Raw genomic sequence first — 19,999 nt, forward strand, 5'->3', positions numbered from 1 at the left:
ATAGGGAGTGTGAACTCAGAGTACAAAGTAATCAGCAAATGGGATACTAAGTGGCATTAAAAGAATTTTATTGTACTTCCATTTTTAAACCAGCTTGATCCAGTTCAGATTTGCAGAAAGCCAAAGCTTAAGGGTTTATTTCTGAATCTTTGTTTTGATATTTTGTGTTCTGCAACACAAGAAACACTGCTGAGGCTTCTTTATAACTGTAGCAATATGCCATTATAATACCACACTGTGACTGCTCTTTTATGTTTACCCAGGTCAGAAGTTTATCCTTCTGTTTTGTAACCCTTGCATGTGTTTGAAGGGGTTGCTTTTGTTTGTTGTAATAGTTGTGTATTTCCTGACCTTCTGTTCTATCTATCTATATTATCTCCACATACTAATTTAGTATATACTCTAAGAAAACCAAAATATCTGTATATTTGGAGTTATTTTTTTGGATTATTATTTGACATAGAGATGTTTCCCTTTCAATGCTGCCCCTAGAAGTGTGTGCAGTCCCCCTATTATGGTCCTACAATGAAGCAGTGGGTTTCAGCCCCATCAACAAATAAGTGATGGTTTGAAATTTTCTTTTACCATGGAATAAAGAAAAGCTACAGTTTCTCCTTTATATTATATAGATATAATTAAAGATGAAAACCTTATTAATGTTTAAAAAAGAGGAGTAAGGTGCAAAGCCATGCCGAACACTCTCAAGTATCGGACCCAGGGTGGCCACCTTAGATGCATCCCTCAAGGGACAAGCTCTGACCCCATTACAATGTATTGCACATTGAAAGAATTAAACCTAAAGATCACAAAATTTGCCACATTTTTAATAGGTAAATAAAACAAGATTAAAAAAATAAATTGCAGATTTCATTCAGACTTTTTAGAAAAGATGTTTTCAGCTTCTTCAGATTCCAGATATATTTTTAAAATGTGCCACAAATCGCACTTTTAAAAATGTTTTTTGGAGGTCTTATGACACTAAAAAAATCTACATAACAGAGACACAAAATGTAATTGGTCAAATACTAAAAAGAAGCCATTTAGCTGGTTCTGCCCTCAGGGGCAATGATGTAAACAACCCAGGCCAAAACAATTTTGATTTACATGTGAACTTTACAAAGTGCTTAAAGAGGCACAAGGTGTTCCCAACTGCAGATGAAGTCCCTTCCAAGGGCTTATGTCACAGCCAGGTTTTCATTGCTCCTGTGGGGACCTATGGAATCCGTTTTTATTTTATCACCAATTTTTCTTTTTAGTGATTTTCAGTTTTTACCATTTTATTTTTTCTTGATTCGGATTTCTGGTTTTTTTTTTTTTTTTTTTACTGTAAGTAGCAACAGCTACAACTAAACAAACAATAATCAAATGGCACTTTACTTTCCTTTTAATGAAACAGCACACTAGCACAACTGAACCTTATTTTGCATATCCATTCATCAGATCCTCCACTATGCTGTATGCTGAGACTGCAGTAGGACACTGAGTGCCCTCCAGAATTGTAAGAGCTGTTACTAGTTTGATGCGTCCTTCTGAGATGAAGGTTAACTTCACTTTTAGGGTCTAACATATTTGTGACAGCCTGAGCTGATGTGTTCTCAGCCAGAAAGAACTTTTTGTAGAGGTGAATATGTTCAGCAATGTACCCTACTGATTCGAACCAGCTATTCCACCTGGTGTTTCGAAGAAGGCAGACTTCACCCACATCACTAGTGATGCAGCCTCACTAAAGTATTTATACTGCTGCCAGGTCTCTCCCACCAAACTGATGACTTGACACAAGCTGGTTGAATGTACACTGTTAGGCATAACCCCTTTTAAAACTTCCTGGTCTGCTTTTAGACAGTATGATGCATTGTCTGTATCCACTACTAAAATGTCAGTAAGATTCAGCTGGTTGCTGTGAAGGGACTGAAGTGCTGCCTGTGAAAAGGTGGAAAAGTTGCAGCTCTCCATAAAGATAACATCTGCCAGAAAATACTGGTCTTCAGTACCTGTAATTGTAAATATGTCAATTATTTCTAATGATTCTTAAACCTTAAATGTTTATAGATTGAAAACGTGCATCATTACATCTGTAGCTTCATCTACTGCATATCTTAAAATAATTAATTACAAAGCAAACGCGAACTAATCTGCAAGATGCTAAATCCGGGAATTAAACAGAAAAAAGAAAGAGAGACCTGCTTTTAAGGACTCGTTGCATCTGAGGAGAAGCCTGCTCTTCTGGCCAGGTTTTTAGGTGGCGACTTTATAATGGAAGTCAAATGTGGACCTTGCTTGCCTCGTCACCGCGAGGAAAAAACATTTATTAAATCCCGAAACATCATTGTTATTTTTTAAAAGGGTCCTATGGTATGCTGGCAAAACTTGCACAAAAGTTGTTGTCCAGATTTGTAAAAGTCGCCGGGATATTGTTGTGCCCTCAATTCTGCAGTTAAGTCTCGTGTTTCTTAGTTTTTTCTACGTAGTTAGGGTATCTGGTACTTTTCGCTTCGACATTTCTATCTTGAGCAGCTGGCTAATTTGCGTGCCTTTATTGAGAAAACATACAGAAACACGCGCACAAATAGAGGAGCCACGACTGGATTTCTACAAGAATTGCGTTCGCTTGAAAAACAACAAACTAGAAAACAGTATCTGAATGATACGGTAGAACTACAGATTATTCAATCGTTTAATTTATCGAGAAGTTTTGTAACAGTCACCCCTCCAGTCTCTAAATTCCGCACATTCCCGTTTTAAAATCTAAACTCCGTTTTTATGCGTCAATTCCGTGATTCCATCTGTGTTTTCTGCATCGTGGACATCATAGGGCCCTACTCTTGCCCTTCTGGTGAAAACCCGACAAAGCCAGCAAGTGACAGGAGCGACTCAGTTCAAAACCAAATGATCTTTCATTAAACAGGGATTTTCTAGCTAGAACCTCAACTCTTTATCTTTCTTTTTTGTCATTATTACAATTCAAGGATACACTCATGCAGCCCAACTCACTAATACCAGGTCAATTAAGAGCTGCCAGATAGCCTAACATCCACAGAAACATTCCTAGCTTGTATTTTATAGTATTTTCGACCTCAGTCTCTGCTAAGGAATTTGCTCAGTGTCACACCCCTTTCTCAGTCACTACATGTCCTCCTTAAGACATCTTTGGCAAAGGAGCTTAAACATGCTGCTTGAAACTTCAGCAACACAAGTGCTACTGCTCTGTCTTGACAGAGGCTGGTCTGGCTGATAGCAGTAATAGACCTCACTGTACAGTAATGAGCAGCACTCTGATAATTTTTGCATGTGGGCCACCAGTTACACTCACCCCTAATCCCTGAACAAATCTGGGTCACAGCACCATTTGTCCATGCTGATAAATTTGATCATATTTTCTCTCCCCTCTCTCTGCTGCTACACATCTTCCCTGAGACATCATCAGCAATGGAGATCAAACAGGAGCTCCTGAAATTACAACCACGACCAAGACTTCCATATAGCCCAGGGCCAATGTGTCTATCACCAGTGTTGGAGCCCCTTGCACAACAGCAAGCACGTCTCTCAGATCTGCTGTGCAAGTGCTGCCAGTCACAATAGCCAGTGTTTCCTTCTCATGAATTTACCTCTGTATGCCAGTTTTGGCATTCTGATCTGCTTCCTGTCTTCATCTCCATCTTCTTGCTGACCCAATTTAACTGCTTGATTTTTCCTGATCTGACTTTCAACACTTGCTCCAGTTTCTAAATATGATCTATCATCCAAAGATTGCTATAATCACTAAGTTAAATCCATTCCTCATTTCCTTTTGCCATCAGTCTTTAAAGAAATGCTCAATCCTTCTTCACACAAGGCCTCACTTCCAAAGACGGTTTAACTAAGAGTACTAAAGAGCAGCCAAAAAAGGACTGGTATTGAAACAGACCTGACGGGAATCCAATAACCAGCGTAGATATCTTTGTTGCTGGATGTTCACATTATACAGTATGTGCAAAGCTAGAAGAAAAAGGAACAGGTGATCAAGGTTTAAACATTTTTACAATGAGACTAGGAATTATAAAACTTTTATTAACTCATCAATTTTTCAAACCTGCTTCTTTAGATTACAGTTCTGGGGAGCATGTGTCAGTCCTAATAAAGCATCACTTTAGGCTAGGTTCTAAATAGGCCTGTTGGAGACATTTTATTTTAGTATAGGCAATGTTGTGATGCCACTTTGATAGAGTGGATTTTGGAATTTTTTCAAGGGAATGATCCTGCTTTTCTTTCAAATGTAAATAGGGCAAGGCCTGTAAAAGCTGGCTTTTCCTTTTAATTATGGCATTTCAGTAGGGACAATCTGTGAATAACCATCACTGACATATTTTACTGTTCGTAAATATAACATTGATAGAAAAGGAATATGAACCATTTTTTATGTTATGTTTCATCTGTTGGTTGTACTTATTGCTCATTTTTACTTTTCTCTCAATTTTAGTAGGGATTTCATCTCATTATAAATGTGTTCTAAAAATAATAAAGAAATGAGACTATAAAAACCCTCATGGACAAGATATGGCATGTGGGTTGAAGGCTGAACAGTCCTTCTGTAAATAAAATTCATGCTACTTTTTCCATTGAGATCATCAAATTAATGATTATACACATCATTAAGTATTTATTATAGTATAATTTCTGCATTTTTATATTACTTGCAAAATGATACGTCAAGACTAGACTGAAAATGTTTTTGAAGTTCAGCTGTCTTGCTTTTGTGGCCATAACTGATTTTATGGTCAATCTCTTTAATGTGATTTAACAGTACCTTATATAATCTGGTCTCTCAAACATAATAGACAGGCTGAAAATGTCATGGGTTTGATGAAAGGCTTGTCAAAGAGAAGAACAGAGTCAAGCAGTATTCAGTGAGTTGCCTGTTATAGACTAACCACTGAAGAAAAATATGCTGATTTTGAAAAGGTAAGTGGGAACTGCTAAAATACTTGATGACAACAACAAAAATTATCAAACAAGATACTTTTTAAGTTTTAAAGACTAAAGAGTCAAATATGAGATAACTCCTTTTAAAAACTTTTATTATAAATAATAGCAGGTTTTACTGTATGTTTAGACTCAATCGCTTGTTGTGAAATTTCTGAAGTGTTAGGCAAATGAAAGAAGAACTATAAATGTGCAATTTACTTTGTGTATTTTAGTGTAACAATAGTCAGTAGTGCTTCCAAAAGCCTGATTTGTTAAAATGTCAGAATTCAAGTAAAGTAGTATTGTTGGTTTTCTTATTCAAATAATTGGTATTTACCCTGTATTGATTGTGCTCCATTAGGTACTGCTGCTGCCTGGCAGTTTCAAGCACCTGGATTTAAATTCTACTCTGGCCTCTGTTCTGTGGGAGTATCCATGTTCACTCATATCTTCTTGCATTTTTTTCAGTGAAGGTTGGTTCCTGCCTTACACCGGACGCTACTGAGTTGACTCTAGCTCTTCAAAGCACTAAATTAGACTAATCAGGTTCAGAACAGGATTGGGTTGAAGCATGGTGAGTAAGAGTGGGATTGTGCATGGGTATATAGTACAGTGAAATTGGTATTTGCACGTCTCCTCAGAGACCTGGGGGTTCGCTTTCCGGGTCTTCCCTGCATGGAGTTTGCATGTTCTCCCTGTGTCTGTGTGGGTTTCCTCCGGGTGCTCCGGTTTCCTCCCACAGTCCAAAGACATGCAGGTTAGGTGCATTGGCAATCCTAAATTGTCCCTAGTGTGTGCTGGGTGTGTGTGTGTGTGCCCTGCGGTGGGCTGGCGCCCTGCCCAGGGTTTGTTCCTGCCTTGCACCCTGTGTTGGCTGGGATTGGCTCCAGCAGACCCCCGTGACCCTGTGTTAGGATATAGATAATGACTGATTGACTGACTGACGTCTCCTCAGAACAGCTGACAAAAATAAAATACAAATAATAACTAAATAGTATACAGTATTTAGTATGCCACATACACATACAATTTTATAACATATACACATTTTGTATTTACAAGTTTTGAAACTTGCCCTATGCCTGCTGCTTCCTGCCGCCATGAAGACTGTGTGACCAGTGGTAGGGAACCATATAAGAACAGGGAGAATCTTTTGGGTACCAACCTGATAATCCCCGTTTAATCATAACAAAAGAAAAACAAAAAAAAGGTGTGCAGTGTCACAACTAAAAAGATGCTGACCAGAAAGTCAGCCAGTACAGAGTTTTCTGTCAGTATTGTATTTCTAGGTTCTCGCTTGGGAGCTTGTTGAATCTCAAATCCTGGCTGTAAATGAGATGTCATTTTCCGTTGCCGTCCATTTTTATGGTGTTTTGAACAGAAGGAGTGTCATGGTCGGGGTTGGGTGCCCTCATTGGGTGTCTTCAAAGACAGCTGTGGGGGAAAAGAGAAGATACCATTAGTGACAGCGCCCTCTCAAATCCCACAATGATATTGCTTACCTCAGTCGAGCCTGAAAGAGGATCACTGGTCGCATGTGTGTGACAACAGGATTAAGTGGGTCCAGGCAATTGAACCAATCCACATGCATGCTATATGAGAAAACAAGTGTCTTTGGATGACTTGAACAGGCCGTGGGGACAAAACTCAGCAAGAAGGCTATGATCCTCATATTTTAAAAAGCAAATAGATGGGACAGGATACATTTTTTATACTTTAGGAAACATTCAGAAATCTAGTATGTAGTCTTGGAAATGGCAAATCCTCTAACATAATATTGCTCAGTATTCCAGTAAAAAGTGTAATTCTGTTACTTGGCTTGATGACTGGGAAAACACTAGATGGCAGTAGCTCAGTAATGCTCAACTTCAATAGAAGAAGGTTTAGCTAGAGATGTAAGAAAATGCTAGTAGATTGGATTAACGTTTGTGGGCGCACCTCCAGGAGACAAAGATGATTCAAAGTTCTCTATAATTAACAGACATAATAATAATAATATCATTGACCTCCAGAAAGGCAGACCCAAAATTGTTACAAGAAGCTGTTAAGAAATTAACATACTACTTTGGTTGTATTACGCCTTGCAGATGGCTTTGAATATTACCAGGACTTTTAATCTCACATATTTTTTTTTTGTTCTTTATTTTGCCTTATACAATTTCTTGTATTAGGAATTTGTTAGTTTTTTCATACCACTTGGGGTCAGAGTGCAGGGTCAGCCATTGTACAGTGCCCCTGGAGCAATTACAGGTTAAGGGCTGGCAGTGACGGGGATTTGAACCGGCAACCTTCTGGATACCTGCACAGATCCTTAGCCTCAGAGCCACCACTCCACCCCATCTTGTTTGTAATCAGAGCTTCCTGACATCTACAACACACAGCCAAAGTTCCAGTCCTAACACTATATTTCAGATGTTGGAGTTCATTACTGCCCTTTTGTTACATACTATTTGAACCACTGCATTTCTCTTTTTAATGGTCTTCTCACCAGGCTACTTAGTATTCTGTTTCTTTTATGAAAAACAGAGGCCCACAGATAGCTACAGAGTACCATAACCAGAACGTTTACACGATGTTGTACCTCAGCTCTTTTTGTCTGTACCTTATTCTCAGATCCTCATAGTCTGATAAGCCAGCATGAACACAATAACAGGTTTGCAACGCTGCTGCCGGAGTCTTGATTCTGACTAACACCCATAGATGACTTGTGTGAACTGGCTTCCTCCGACATCATTTAAAAAACTTTGTTGTGACCAACAACACTATACGCTCTTACCTTTTCTTGGTATTCTAGTTTTAATTTGAGCAGATGAGTTGTAATTCTTCATCAACGCATTCACTCATCCATTTTTAACAATTATGCTGCATTATGCACCTTTTGTAATCTTAGTATATTTGTGCAGTGATCATAGCGTAATCATATTTAAATGTGTACTAGCGGCAGTCAGTCAATTTTGCACTTTACATAGCCCTTCTAATTATCATGCTAGAGACAAGTACTTTAATGCAATCAAGATAAATCATTTTATCTAAGTGGCAAGCACGTTGGTGTAAAGGTGAAGATGTAAGAAATATGAGGCAATCAAAGTTTGACTAACTTATCTGTCTACACTAGCAAAATGACACCAGCCCAGACACGTGTGTGTAGCTTATAGTTTGCTCAATAAGTCTGCGATTTCTCAATTGAGCTGATTTAAGGCATACACAAGTCGAAGAGGTTAGTCATTAGGGCAGTGTGGACTAATGGTGAACTATAAAACTGTCAGTTCAGTCTTCACCATTTACTAGAGTCTCTGTTTTTTTCGTTTCTATTGTTAAATGTCCAAAATGAGTCTTAGGAAATTAAAGAACATTAAAAAGTCATGTATGACTAAATATATAGGAGGAAGAAGGGCACAGCAGTTAGTATTGCTGCTTTACAGTTTGAGAAATCTGTGTTCATTTTCCAGCTGGATCATTAACTGGGTGGTATTTGCATTTGGTTTCTCCTGGGATTCTACCCACATCTTTAAATGAGCTCAGACTTTTTGAATTGAAGACAGGAATCTTAATCAATGAAGAAAGAGGAGAGTTGGATCTTCAATTCAAAAACTCAGCTCTATCTGAACATGCTTCCTGTTTTGTGTACTGCTTTACGGTAGTTATTTAGTAATACTTTAGCAAACATGTACAAACTACAAGAAATCCATAACAGATAAAAATTTACTATTTTTGGTTGGAGCATCCCTTTAAATATAAATGTATATACAAGGTTGGTATCATGGGAGCCGTCCTCTGCAAAGGATTTAAGGGTTTTATGTTGACACAGCATATTCATTGTATGGGCAGTTTGCAGGAGCAATTACAATGCAAAAAAACTTGTTAAGCTATGTTGTAAAAAGTGACGAATACTGTATATATCAAAGGAATGTTATTTTCAGACTTTACAATATGCTAGTAAGAGCACTTTGTAGTTGTGGTCGCCATGCTAAATAAAGACACAGCAGCTCTAGTAGGTGTGTCGAAAGGAACAACCAAGTGCTTCTGGAACTAAAGGCCATGTCATACTTTGCTAGGATCAAGGAACTAATGAAACCCAATCTAGGTCTTCAAAATTGTCAAAGGCATCAATAAAGTTGATCCATCAGAATTCTTTCAATTACATATTGAATCATATGCTCAAGGATATTGGTGGAAGTTAAGAGGAAGGACATTTAACGTTGGAAGTAGGAACCACTCCTTCACATTCACATTGTGGGGATCTGAAACAAACTATGAACATTTTTATAAAAGGTATTTGGGTAAGATTTTGTGACAACTTAGATATTAGATAACAAAACCATTTTTATGGACTGAATGGTGTTCTCTTGTTTGTGAACCTTCTTATATCAACATGGTGCTTTGTCTCTTATTTATAATATATCACGTTGTTTACCTAAGAAAACTTATTACCTGCCATTGGTTGCTGTTTTCCTCTTAGAGAGATGGCACCAGTAAATAATTAGCAACAAACAAACAAATAGTGCAGCAAAAAAGGAATACATGCAAATTATATGTCGAATTACAATAAAAGCATACTCCTAAAAAGATGTACATGCAAATTTTAAATTAAATCACATTCACAAAAGCCATGCCCACAAAAATGGCGTACAAAAAGCTAATTGAACCACATTTTTGATCTTATTATAATAAGTAGGAGGTCAGAACACTGTTGTTTGAGTTGCATTATAAGTTATATTACTGAAAGAGCATGAGCATTGCAGGAATCCATTAGTTTTGGGGCATGGAGGGATTACATTATGGCCTAAAGGCAGTTGCAGATTTATGTCTCGAAACAACTCACAGAGTTTTACATGGAAGGCACATCATGTACAAGGATTGTAGCTGCTAAGCATCCATAAGTGAATTGCAGTGCATGACTATTATATTATACAAGTTTATCGCTGATTCCAATACACACATTGCATCATGCGTGATGTGAGTTATTTTTGTAGCAATTCAGCTTAAAAACGCCATAATATGAACAGGAATGCCATACTAAAGTAAACAGACAATCATCATAGAAAGTCATTGGCAATATTTCCCCTCTAAAATTAACTGTATTTGATAAATTATTTCATTTTGCTCCAAGATTGGATAGAACGGAAACCAATGGATTTTTGGGTGTTTAATCAATATTACTAGGCAGCCAAGTTTTCTGATTTCAGTGATAGAGGAAACACTGCTGTTAAGAGACGCTTAAGTCTCCAGGTATTATTGTGAGAAATAGTAAAAGGATCAGTAGATAACACACAGGCTTAATGGCAAGGGTTTAGGACCAAGAAAATGAGAATAACCAGGTAATCAGGAAGAGTGCAACTGAAAGACAGAGGCAAAGGGAATTTCAAAATTGAAAAAAAGCCTTCCTCGAGTCTACTTTGCTTTTAAATCAACTATCCTAGAGATTCTTTGAAGACTTTGTTTCTCCACTGAGGGATATCTTGCACTGTAACCGCTGTCATATTTATATTGTCACTTCTACAATGTCACTGACTTGATGATCACTCTCACGTGATGCATCCAAAATAATTAGTCAATATGTTTTTATTTTTTGTTAACTTTCGCAATCTAACAACTGCATTTGTTGTTAACACTTCAGAAACAGACCACTTGGTTTTAATGCACAAAGATGTTGTTAGATAATAAGTCTTCTTATCCTGCTAGTAGGCCTAGAAGAAACTCTATTGGTCAATGAGTAATAACGCTTATTCAGCAATTAACAAACTAACTGTGGCTCTGTGGGAGACAGGAAAAGTAATGAAATGAACAGAAGAAACAAGTGTAAGGTGCCTTTTTCCAAGCATTCATGTATTCTCAACATTTTTTCTCTGGCTGTATCCTCCTCCTTGGCAAAAATTTGGATAAAAATATATAATGACAAAGAGTATAAAAACATTACATATAATTAAACAAAGTAAATGTTCTATAGTTTTATTGTTCTTAACACATTTTCTTGTTTTATCCTCATATAATTACTACTTTAATTTTCCAGAATGCTTTTCAATGAGTGAAGTTTCCAAGGTATGCCGCAGGTTATGAGATTTAAACAAAAAGCATAATGGGATGTTATTGGAATTGATTATTATAATTCAATAAATGTTTAATTACTGTAATTCCTTAAAATGAGGTAAAAGGTACAAAATCCATCACTGAAATATATGTGATTTTTTTTAATTATTTGAATTGCTGACACACAGTAATCTAGTGTCATAATATTCATTTTTATGAAGAGGCTGTTGTGGCACAATGCCTTTTTGGAAGCATGAGAGGAATATGAATCATCAAGTTATTTCTGGCTAAACAGTCTGTTCATGTTGAAACGTTTTATGCAACACTTTCATTATTCATCTGAGCTTTAGGGCATTACAGATAGTCACAAACACATGAATCCGCATTATCACTTCCAAATCCAGCAGCATGGAGTATGGCTCCAGAGCCTAGACAACTGAAACAAGCCTGTGAAAGTAACTGCATGACAGCCTTTGTTTCAAAATGCTTATTTATTTATATTAAATGACCAGTGGAGTGAGACTTGTGCTGATTAGTGTGATTAGCAGGCTCCATTGACTGAAATGAAGACTGTGAAAGAAGTACAAAAGGGTAGATAGCAGTGAGGCTCTGAAAATCAAGGCCAACATGCTTAGAGATGAGAAGAGTGTCCAATCATGACTAATTCTCCAAATTTAAATGAAGCCTGAAGACACGCCACTCCTCTACTACATGTGAAAACATCATTTTTGATAAAGATGCACCACTATTTTAAGGTCGTGCAAAATATACATGGAATCTCAACAAAATGTACAATGTAAAAATTTTGAGGTTACAGGATGGCTAAACTGTATGGTATTAAAACTGCAACACCTGGAAAGGTAAGGCAAGCAAAAAAGTGTGTGCAGTCCCAGCAGACGCCTTTGGGGATAGGTCAAATCATAATTTGGCAGCCATTAAAAAGGATATTAGGGAAGCTAAAAGGCAGTTAGAGAAGGATATTTCTGATAAAGCAAAAGATGACCAAAAGACATTCTTTTACCATTTTAGTAGAGAAAAGACAGTCAAGGAGGAGGTAAAGTTCATCAGGAATAGTAAAGGGGAATTAAAATACATTGATAGTCAAATAGCAGATGCTCTAAATCAAGGATGTCAAACTCAGTGGCTGCAGGTTTTCATTCTAACCATCTTCTTCATTAGTGACCAGTTTTTGCTGCTAATTAACTTATTTTGCTTTAATGTTAATTAACTTGACTCGGGCCCCTTAGTTGTGTCTTTTTCCTTAATTAGCAGCCAAACAATAATGAGACACAAAACAAGCCACCATAAGACCAGCTCATCTGTGCCCATCACACAATATCTGAAAATAAAGAAAAGTGAAGGTCTTAGTAAGGTTGATCTCTCACGTCGCTAAAACATTTTGACGGTGGTCTTAGAAAACACAGAAAATCAACAGTTTTGGAAATGTCTGCTGTGGTAGAATGAGAGCAGCAAGAAGCCATGGAATTAAATAACGGCTTTAATTAACAGCAAGAATCATCTCATTAAGAAACTGGTTGGAGTTTGTAGCCCTAATTTAACTAGTCATCCGTTGGCTCATTTCATGTCTCATTTCTGGTTGGCTATCATTTAATGAAGAAAAGAATCAATTCAAAGGACTGAATCCTTAAAAACAGGGCTATTAAAATAAAAGGAAAATAAATTAATTAGCAATGAAAACTGGTCATTGATTAGGAAAAAGGGTTAGAATGAAAACCTGCAGCCACTGTGGCTCTCCAGGCCTGGAGTTTGACACCCCTGCTCTAAATTCACATTTTTCTGAGGTTTTCACATGTGAGGAAGTGAATAACCTCCCAGTGGTATCAGGGACTACTACAGGAGGTACTAAGAGATTTGGAAATTGTAGAGGGAGAAGTACTGCTTAGATTAAATAGGCTGAAATCAAACAAATCAAAGGAAGTTAGTAAGTACATGTATACATATATTATACAGTATATATATAAAAGCTGATTGAAAGGCAACAGTAACTCAAATAACCACTCGTTACAACCGAGGTATGCAGAAGAGCATCTGTCTCTTTTTTTTTTTTTTTTAATTTTATTGATTTTATTGAAATCACACAAAATTCCATATACTGTAAATAGATCAATTTTACAAGAATAGGATTGGAAACAAATCAACCCCCACCCCTAAGAAAGAGAGCATGGGCAGCAGATTAAAACTTTAAGCTAGTAAAAATAAGTAAATAGATTAATTAGTGAATATAGATAAATGGAGAAGAAAAAGAAAATGGGGAGAGAATCTGCTTCCTCTGTGCTTTAAAGGCTTATTCTAGAATGTTATTGATTAGATCCTGCCAGGTTTTGAAAAAGTTCTGCACAGATCCTCTAAGTGAGAATTTGATTTTTTCCAATTTTAAATAATATATAACATCAGTTACCCACTGACTTAAAAGGGGAGAGTTAGGATTCTTCCAGTTTAGCAAAATAAGTCTCTGTGCCAATAGTGTAGTAAATGCAATCACAGTTTGTTTGTTCTTCTCCACTTTAAGCCCATCTGGGTGTACACCAAACACAGCTGTTAATGGGTTAGGAAGGATTGTGACACCAAGGCTGTCTGATAGGCACTTAAAATTTTTTGTCTAGAATAATGCTAATTTGGTGCAGGCCCAAAACATGTGACCTAGTGAGGCTGGAACTTGATTGCAGCGTTCGCAGGTTGGATCTTGCCCTGGAAACATTTTGGACAATTTTAAGCGAGACAGATGTGCTCGATATATAATTTTGAGTTGAATAATTGCATATATGGAGCTCGAGTGAATTCTCTGAATTGCTACCTTCCACTCTTTTTCTGAGATGTTGAGTGAGAGATCCTTTTCCCACTTACCTCTTGGATCTTTGAAAGGGAGGGACTTTAAAATGGTTTTATATATTGCAGAGATGCTGTCTAAGTCCTTAAAACTGATTAATATTTTTTTCCAGCATAGAGGGGGGTGGGAGGGGGGCAGGTTCTGTTTAACAAAATTTCTAATTTGAAGATAGTGAAAGAAATGTGTTGCTGGAAAGTTAAATTTAGAATGTAAATGTTTGTAGGATGCAAAGACGTTGTCTATGTGCAGATCTCTAAGTGATTTAATCCCAGATGTTTTCCAGACATTAAAAACTGCATATGTTTGTGAGGGTTGAAAAAGGTGGTTCTCATGCAGAGGTGCCACCGATAAAAGATTCTCCATCTTAAAATGCTTCCTACATTGGTTCCATATTCTGAGTGAGTGAAGCACAATTGGGTTGTTAGTATATTGGCGATAACTTGCATTTATTGGAGCGCAAAGCAAGGAATATAAAGAAGTACTGCAGGATTTTATTTCTATTGCAGACCAAGCCTGTATATGTTCATCTATTTGTATCCTTGTCCAGGTTTTTATAGTTTGTATGTTTGCTGCCTAGTAGCAAAATTGAAAGAGCATCTCTGAATGCACAACATGTCGAACCTTGAAGCAGATGAGCTAATGCAGTAGGAGACCACATTAGTGCCACTCCGGTCAGATACGAACAGGTGACTGAGGCAACAATTCGCACAGGCTCACCAAAATTGGACAGTAGAAGATTGGAAAAATGTTGCCTAGTCTGACGAGTCTCAATTTCTGCTGCGACATTCAGACAGTAGGGTTAGAATTTGGCATCAACAACATTAAAACATGGATCTATCGTGCTTTGTATTAACGGCTCAGGCTGGTGGTGGTGGTTTAATGGTGTGAGAGATGTTTTTTGGCACACTTTGAGCCCCTAAGTACCAATTGAGCATGATTTAATTGCCACAGCCTACCTGAGTATTGTTGCTGATCATGTCCATCCTTTTATGATCGCATCGCACTCATCTTCTGATAGCTACTTCCAGAAGGATAATGTGCCATGTCACAAAGCTCAAATCATCTCAAACTGGTTTCTTGAACATGACAATGAGTTCACTTTACTCTCCACAATCGCCAGATCTCAATCCAACAGAGCACCATTGGGATGTGGTGGAACAGGAGATTTGCATCGTGGATGTGCATCCGATAAATTTGCAGCAACTGCGTGGTGCTATCATATGGACCAAAATCCTTAAAGAAAGTTTCCAGCATCTTGTTGACTATGCCACAAGAATTACAGCAATTCTGAAGGCAAAAGGAGGTTCAACCCGGTACTAGCAAGGTGTACCTAACAAAGTGGCCGGTGAGTGTGTGTTTGTGTGTGTGTGTATGTGTGTATATATATATATTATATATATATATATATATATATATATATATATATATATATATATATATATATATATATATATATACTAATTAATAAAAGGCAAAGCCCTCACTGAGTCACTGACTGACTGACTCACTCACTCACTCACTCATCACTAATTCTTCAACTTCCCGTGTAGGTGGAAGGCTGAAATTTGGCAGGCTCATTCCTTACAGCTTACTTACAAAAGTTAGGCAGGTTTCATTTCAAAATTCTACGCGTAATGGTCATAACTGGAACCTGTTTTTTTGTCCATATACTCTAATGGAGGAGGCGGAGTCACATATCGCATCATCACGTATTACGCCTCCTACGTAATCACGTGAACTGAAAACAAGGAAGAGATTTACAGCACGAATCAAACGCAGGAACGAAGGTAAATGACGTTAATTGTTGAGTGTCTTTTAATACTGTGTAATTGTTGAGTGTCTTTTAATACTGTGTAAGCATACATATTAACAGATGTGCAATTAAACGTGTGCATTTACGGGGTGATTTCTCAGGCTTACAGCTCGAAGTGATCACTCGAGTGAAGGCAGCTTCACAGAAAAACTGATCCTTAACAAACTGTTATTGGTATATTTTACCTCAATTTTAAAAGGTTTTCTTTTCTTCTTAATAAAAATTTAAAAGCAAAACTTCGCCGGTGCGAACCGCGGGGATTTGAGCGACTGACGCATACAGACATATTCATGAGTGCAGGTACTTCGGAAACAAAGCACCGTGTAAACCTAAAGTTTAAATTAAGTTCATAGACCTACAAAAGGTTGCCATTGATTTCAGGCAAGATTGCTTTTCTCCTGTACAACTATACGTTGCATTCTCAAGAGTGTGCTTGCACGGCTTGGTCATATTACAACCGGAGTGCTGAACTGACAAACTGGTATACAAACAGAACAATCATAAAAACAGGATTAAATAAAAAGGCTGCTTCCGTTGGTGAAGCAACGAAAAAGGAAGACCTTATATGACGTTCGTTTATAAAACAGAGGAGAGGCTGTGTGACGTCAGCTACACAAAAAAACAGATCCTTAACAAATTGTTAGTGGTATATCTTACCTCAATTTAAAAAGGTTTTCTTTTCTTCTTAATAAAAATTTAAAAGCAGTATTTCGCCGGTGCATATATCTGTATATACTGTATATATATATATATATATATATATATATATATATATATATATATATATATATATATATATATATATATAGACACAGAGCTCTGTGAACAGCCAGCCTCTTTAGCACTGACCTTTTGTGTCTTGCCCTCCTTGTGCACAACTGTCAAGTCAGCAGTCTTCCCCATGATTGTGTAGCCTACAGAACTAGACTGAGAGACCATTTAAAGGCTTTTGCAGGTGTTTTGAGTTAATTAGCTGATTAGAGTGTGGCACCAGGTGTCCTCAATATTGAACTTTTTCAGAATATTCTAATTTTCTGAGATACTGCATTTGGGACTTTCATTAGTTGTCAGTTATAATTATCAACATTAAAAGAAATAAACATTTGAAATACATCAGTCTGTGTGTAATGAATGAATCTAATATACAAGTTTCACTTTTTGAATGGAATTACTGAAATAAATCAACTTTGTCATGATATTCTAATTTTATGACCAGCACCTATATATATATATATATATATACACAGTATATGGTTAAACCTTGTTTATCCGTCATTTGATTAATCATCAAGGCAAAAAAAAAAAAAAAACGCCAGCCCCTAACTATTCCTACTGCTTTGCAGTATGCTGCATGCTCTGCACATTGGATCAACTCTCCCTTGTGCCAGCACGTAGTGTTCTTCGCCAGCACCATGTGTCATGCCGCATTTCGAAATCACAGTGTCAGTTATGTACCTTCAGTTTTAATAGCGTTTCGCAGCTTTTCTCTTTTTTGTTATAATTAACCTACTATATACATTGTTATGGCTGATAAACGTATGCATGTGGTGTTGGAATTGTCTCAAAAAATTGAAATTATTAAAATGTTTACGAAACGGCAAAAGTACTTCAAGTATTGCTTCAATTTACAAAGTAGGAAGAACAATAGCGAATAATATAAAGCATGATGCTGACAAAATTGAAAAACTTGTTGAACATGGAAACCACTGACTGTAATGTTATTTTGTATTAATGTCAATGTTCTTCTGCATTGCAATTTACACTTTAAGTTCAGTTATATTATGTTTTGTTAATATCGTTTTATGTGCAGGCAGCTTGTAATATGGCTCTGAGGCTAAGGATCTGCACTGGCAATCGGAAGGTTGTCAGTTCGAATCCCGTAAATGCCAATAGGGACTCTGCTCTGTTGGGCTCTTGAGCAAGGCCCTTAACCTGCAATTGCTGAGCGCTTTGAGTAGTAAGAAAAGCACTATATAAATGCAAAGAATTATTATTATTTATTAATAAGAAAGAGTTGAATGAATTCTGTGTAAGTGATGGGACTAGGTGAAGAGCTTCTGTTCTGAAAGGGACAGATAATAGATCTTTTACTGTATATCAATAAAATTGTAATACCCTCTGTCTGTCTTTTGAATGTTTCATCTTTCTATGATGTTATTTATCCTTTTTGTACACTAAGGATGTCATTTCAACCCTCAGATCAATGGCAAAACTGATTTTTGCAAAATTTCTATGTAGGCTTTAACGTCTTTCAAATGTTCCATCAAGAAATGGGGTTGTAATGGGAGGGAGATGTTCACAACCAACACTGCACCAAAATGGTTCAGCCAATGGTCATGAATTTGGCATATTCTTTAGATTTGGTCCTACTTACAGTGAAGGCTGGAGCCTGCATCACTGATTAAATGGGAATGAGAGAAGGGTGGGTGTTTGTGGTGTGACAGTAGACCAAAACACAAATACCTCTCATCACTTAAAAATAGCCGTGTCTACTCTCATTAAATTTTGCATTTACATTTTACATTTGTGTTCATGCAATTTAAAATGCAGGCTTCATGGAGTTGAAAGAATTTCATTAGGGATTCATAACAGTGTTTCAAATGTTTCATCATGTAAAGGGGGTTTAAATGCGGGAACAACACAGAAAACTGTAGTTTTGCCCATCTTAGATACCATATCAATGATTCAGTTATTTACTAAGCCATCCAGTTAATGTGGGATTAAACATTTATTTATGAAACCACAGTAAACCAGGGAATGCAAAGAAGTAGCATTCATGGTTCCCACCACTTACCACAATTATGGAATCCAATAAACAAAATGAACAAATTCTCAATTTACGAGAGAAAAGGTGTGAACATTTCAGGAGCAATGACAAAAGGGTTAACATGTAATAATCACATAAATATTTGCCATCATACCTTAACCAATTATACAAATATATTCAGGGAATCCACCTTAATAAAAGTACAAGTGTATCTGATGACTCTTCCTAAGTCAGTAGACACATTGGGAGAGCACTGGGGGGTCATGAGATTGCTGGAAATGGATGTGTGGCACCCCTGATATCTTTGCAAAAGGACAAAGGTCCAAGTCTTTAGAGTCCTGGTTCTTCCCGTCTTGCTATATGGTTGTGAGACATGGACGCTATCCAGTGACCTGAGACGAAGACTGGACCCCTTCGATACTGTATCTCTTTGGAGAATCTTTGGGTACCGCTGGTTTGACTTTGTGTCGATTGAGTGGTTGCTCATGGAGTCCTGAATGAGGCACATTACCTGCATTGGCATAATTTCCCAAGACTGGGCCAAGAGGGTCCCTCACTGTTGAGGACCTGAGCAGCTAGACCAGGCCAATGTAATGCCCACGTAACACCTGGCTGTGACAAATAGATGGTCATTGGAGGGTGGAACTGGACCATGTGTCTGCCTCGGGGGGTTTGCCAACCAGGATCCCAAGTTGGTTCATCATGTGGTGGGTGCAGCAACGCGCTGTACAAGTGCATGCTCCCCAACCTGACTTGACCTGTCTGTGTGTGTATCTGTGTCGTTCGGGTTTCAACAGATGGTGCATCACAAATATTAACACTTCATTTATGAATCCTACACCAAATGGCATATAACAGACATATGCATTGTATTTGTCATTCTAACAGGTGATGCACCACAAATATTTGCAGTAATGCATTTTATTACTACAGATGTGTATGATGTGCCATCTGTAGGAATGACAAATGCAATACATTTTATTACTGCATGCATTACAAAATACATTACAAAAAATGGTGCACTGCAAACATTAACACTAAGGTCTACATTGATTGCTGTGATTTCAGCCCATCAAGGGTAGCACAACTAGTATCCAAATAATTCTATATATCTTATTTATAAACCTAATAATACAAGCTGAAAATATGAGAGGCTTAGCTCAATAAATGCATTTTTCTATAAAGCTGCAGACTGCACAGCCATCATGTACGCCTGCACCAGACAGTTGCATTAATTAACTTTTTAAGGAAGTTTGCTACAAGACACATTTAATTTTGAACCCACTTAGTTCTGTCCCAGGTCACAGAAACTGGACACCAACATCACTACACCAGCCCCAAATTGAATTCCCTGTTCATCATAAGGGTCTCCGCCATTAATGTAAATACAAAAGCACATTAGGAACTTGTGAAGTCCATAAGGGAGTTGGTCTGTTACAAGACAGACTCCTGTAAAACCACTTTAGAGTCATCCATTAGCAAACATACAAGTCTTTGAGATGCAGAGGAAACCCACACTGATCATATGAGGAACATGCAAACGGGACCCAGTCCAGGATTTGAACTCATGTCTCTGAAGCTGTGAGACAAAAAATGCAATCTC

The sequence above is a fragment of the Erpetoichthys calabaricus genome, chromosome 4 (assembly GCF_900747795.2).
Source record: "Erpetoichthys calabaricus chromosome 4, fErpCal1.3, whole genome shotgun sequence".
NCBI classification, from domain to species: Eukaryota; Metazoa; Chordata; class Cladistia; order Polypteriformes; family Polypteridae; genus Erpetoichthys; species Erpetoichthys calabaricus.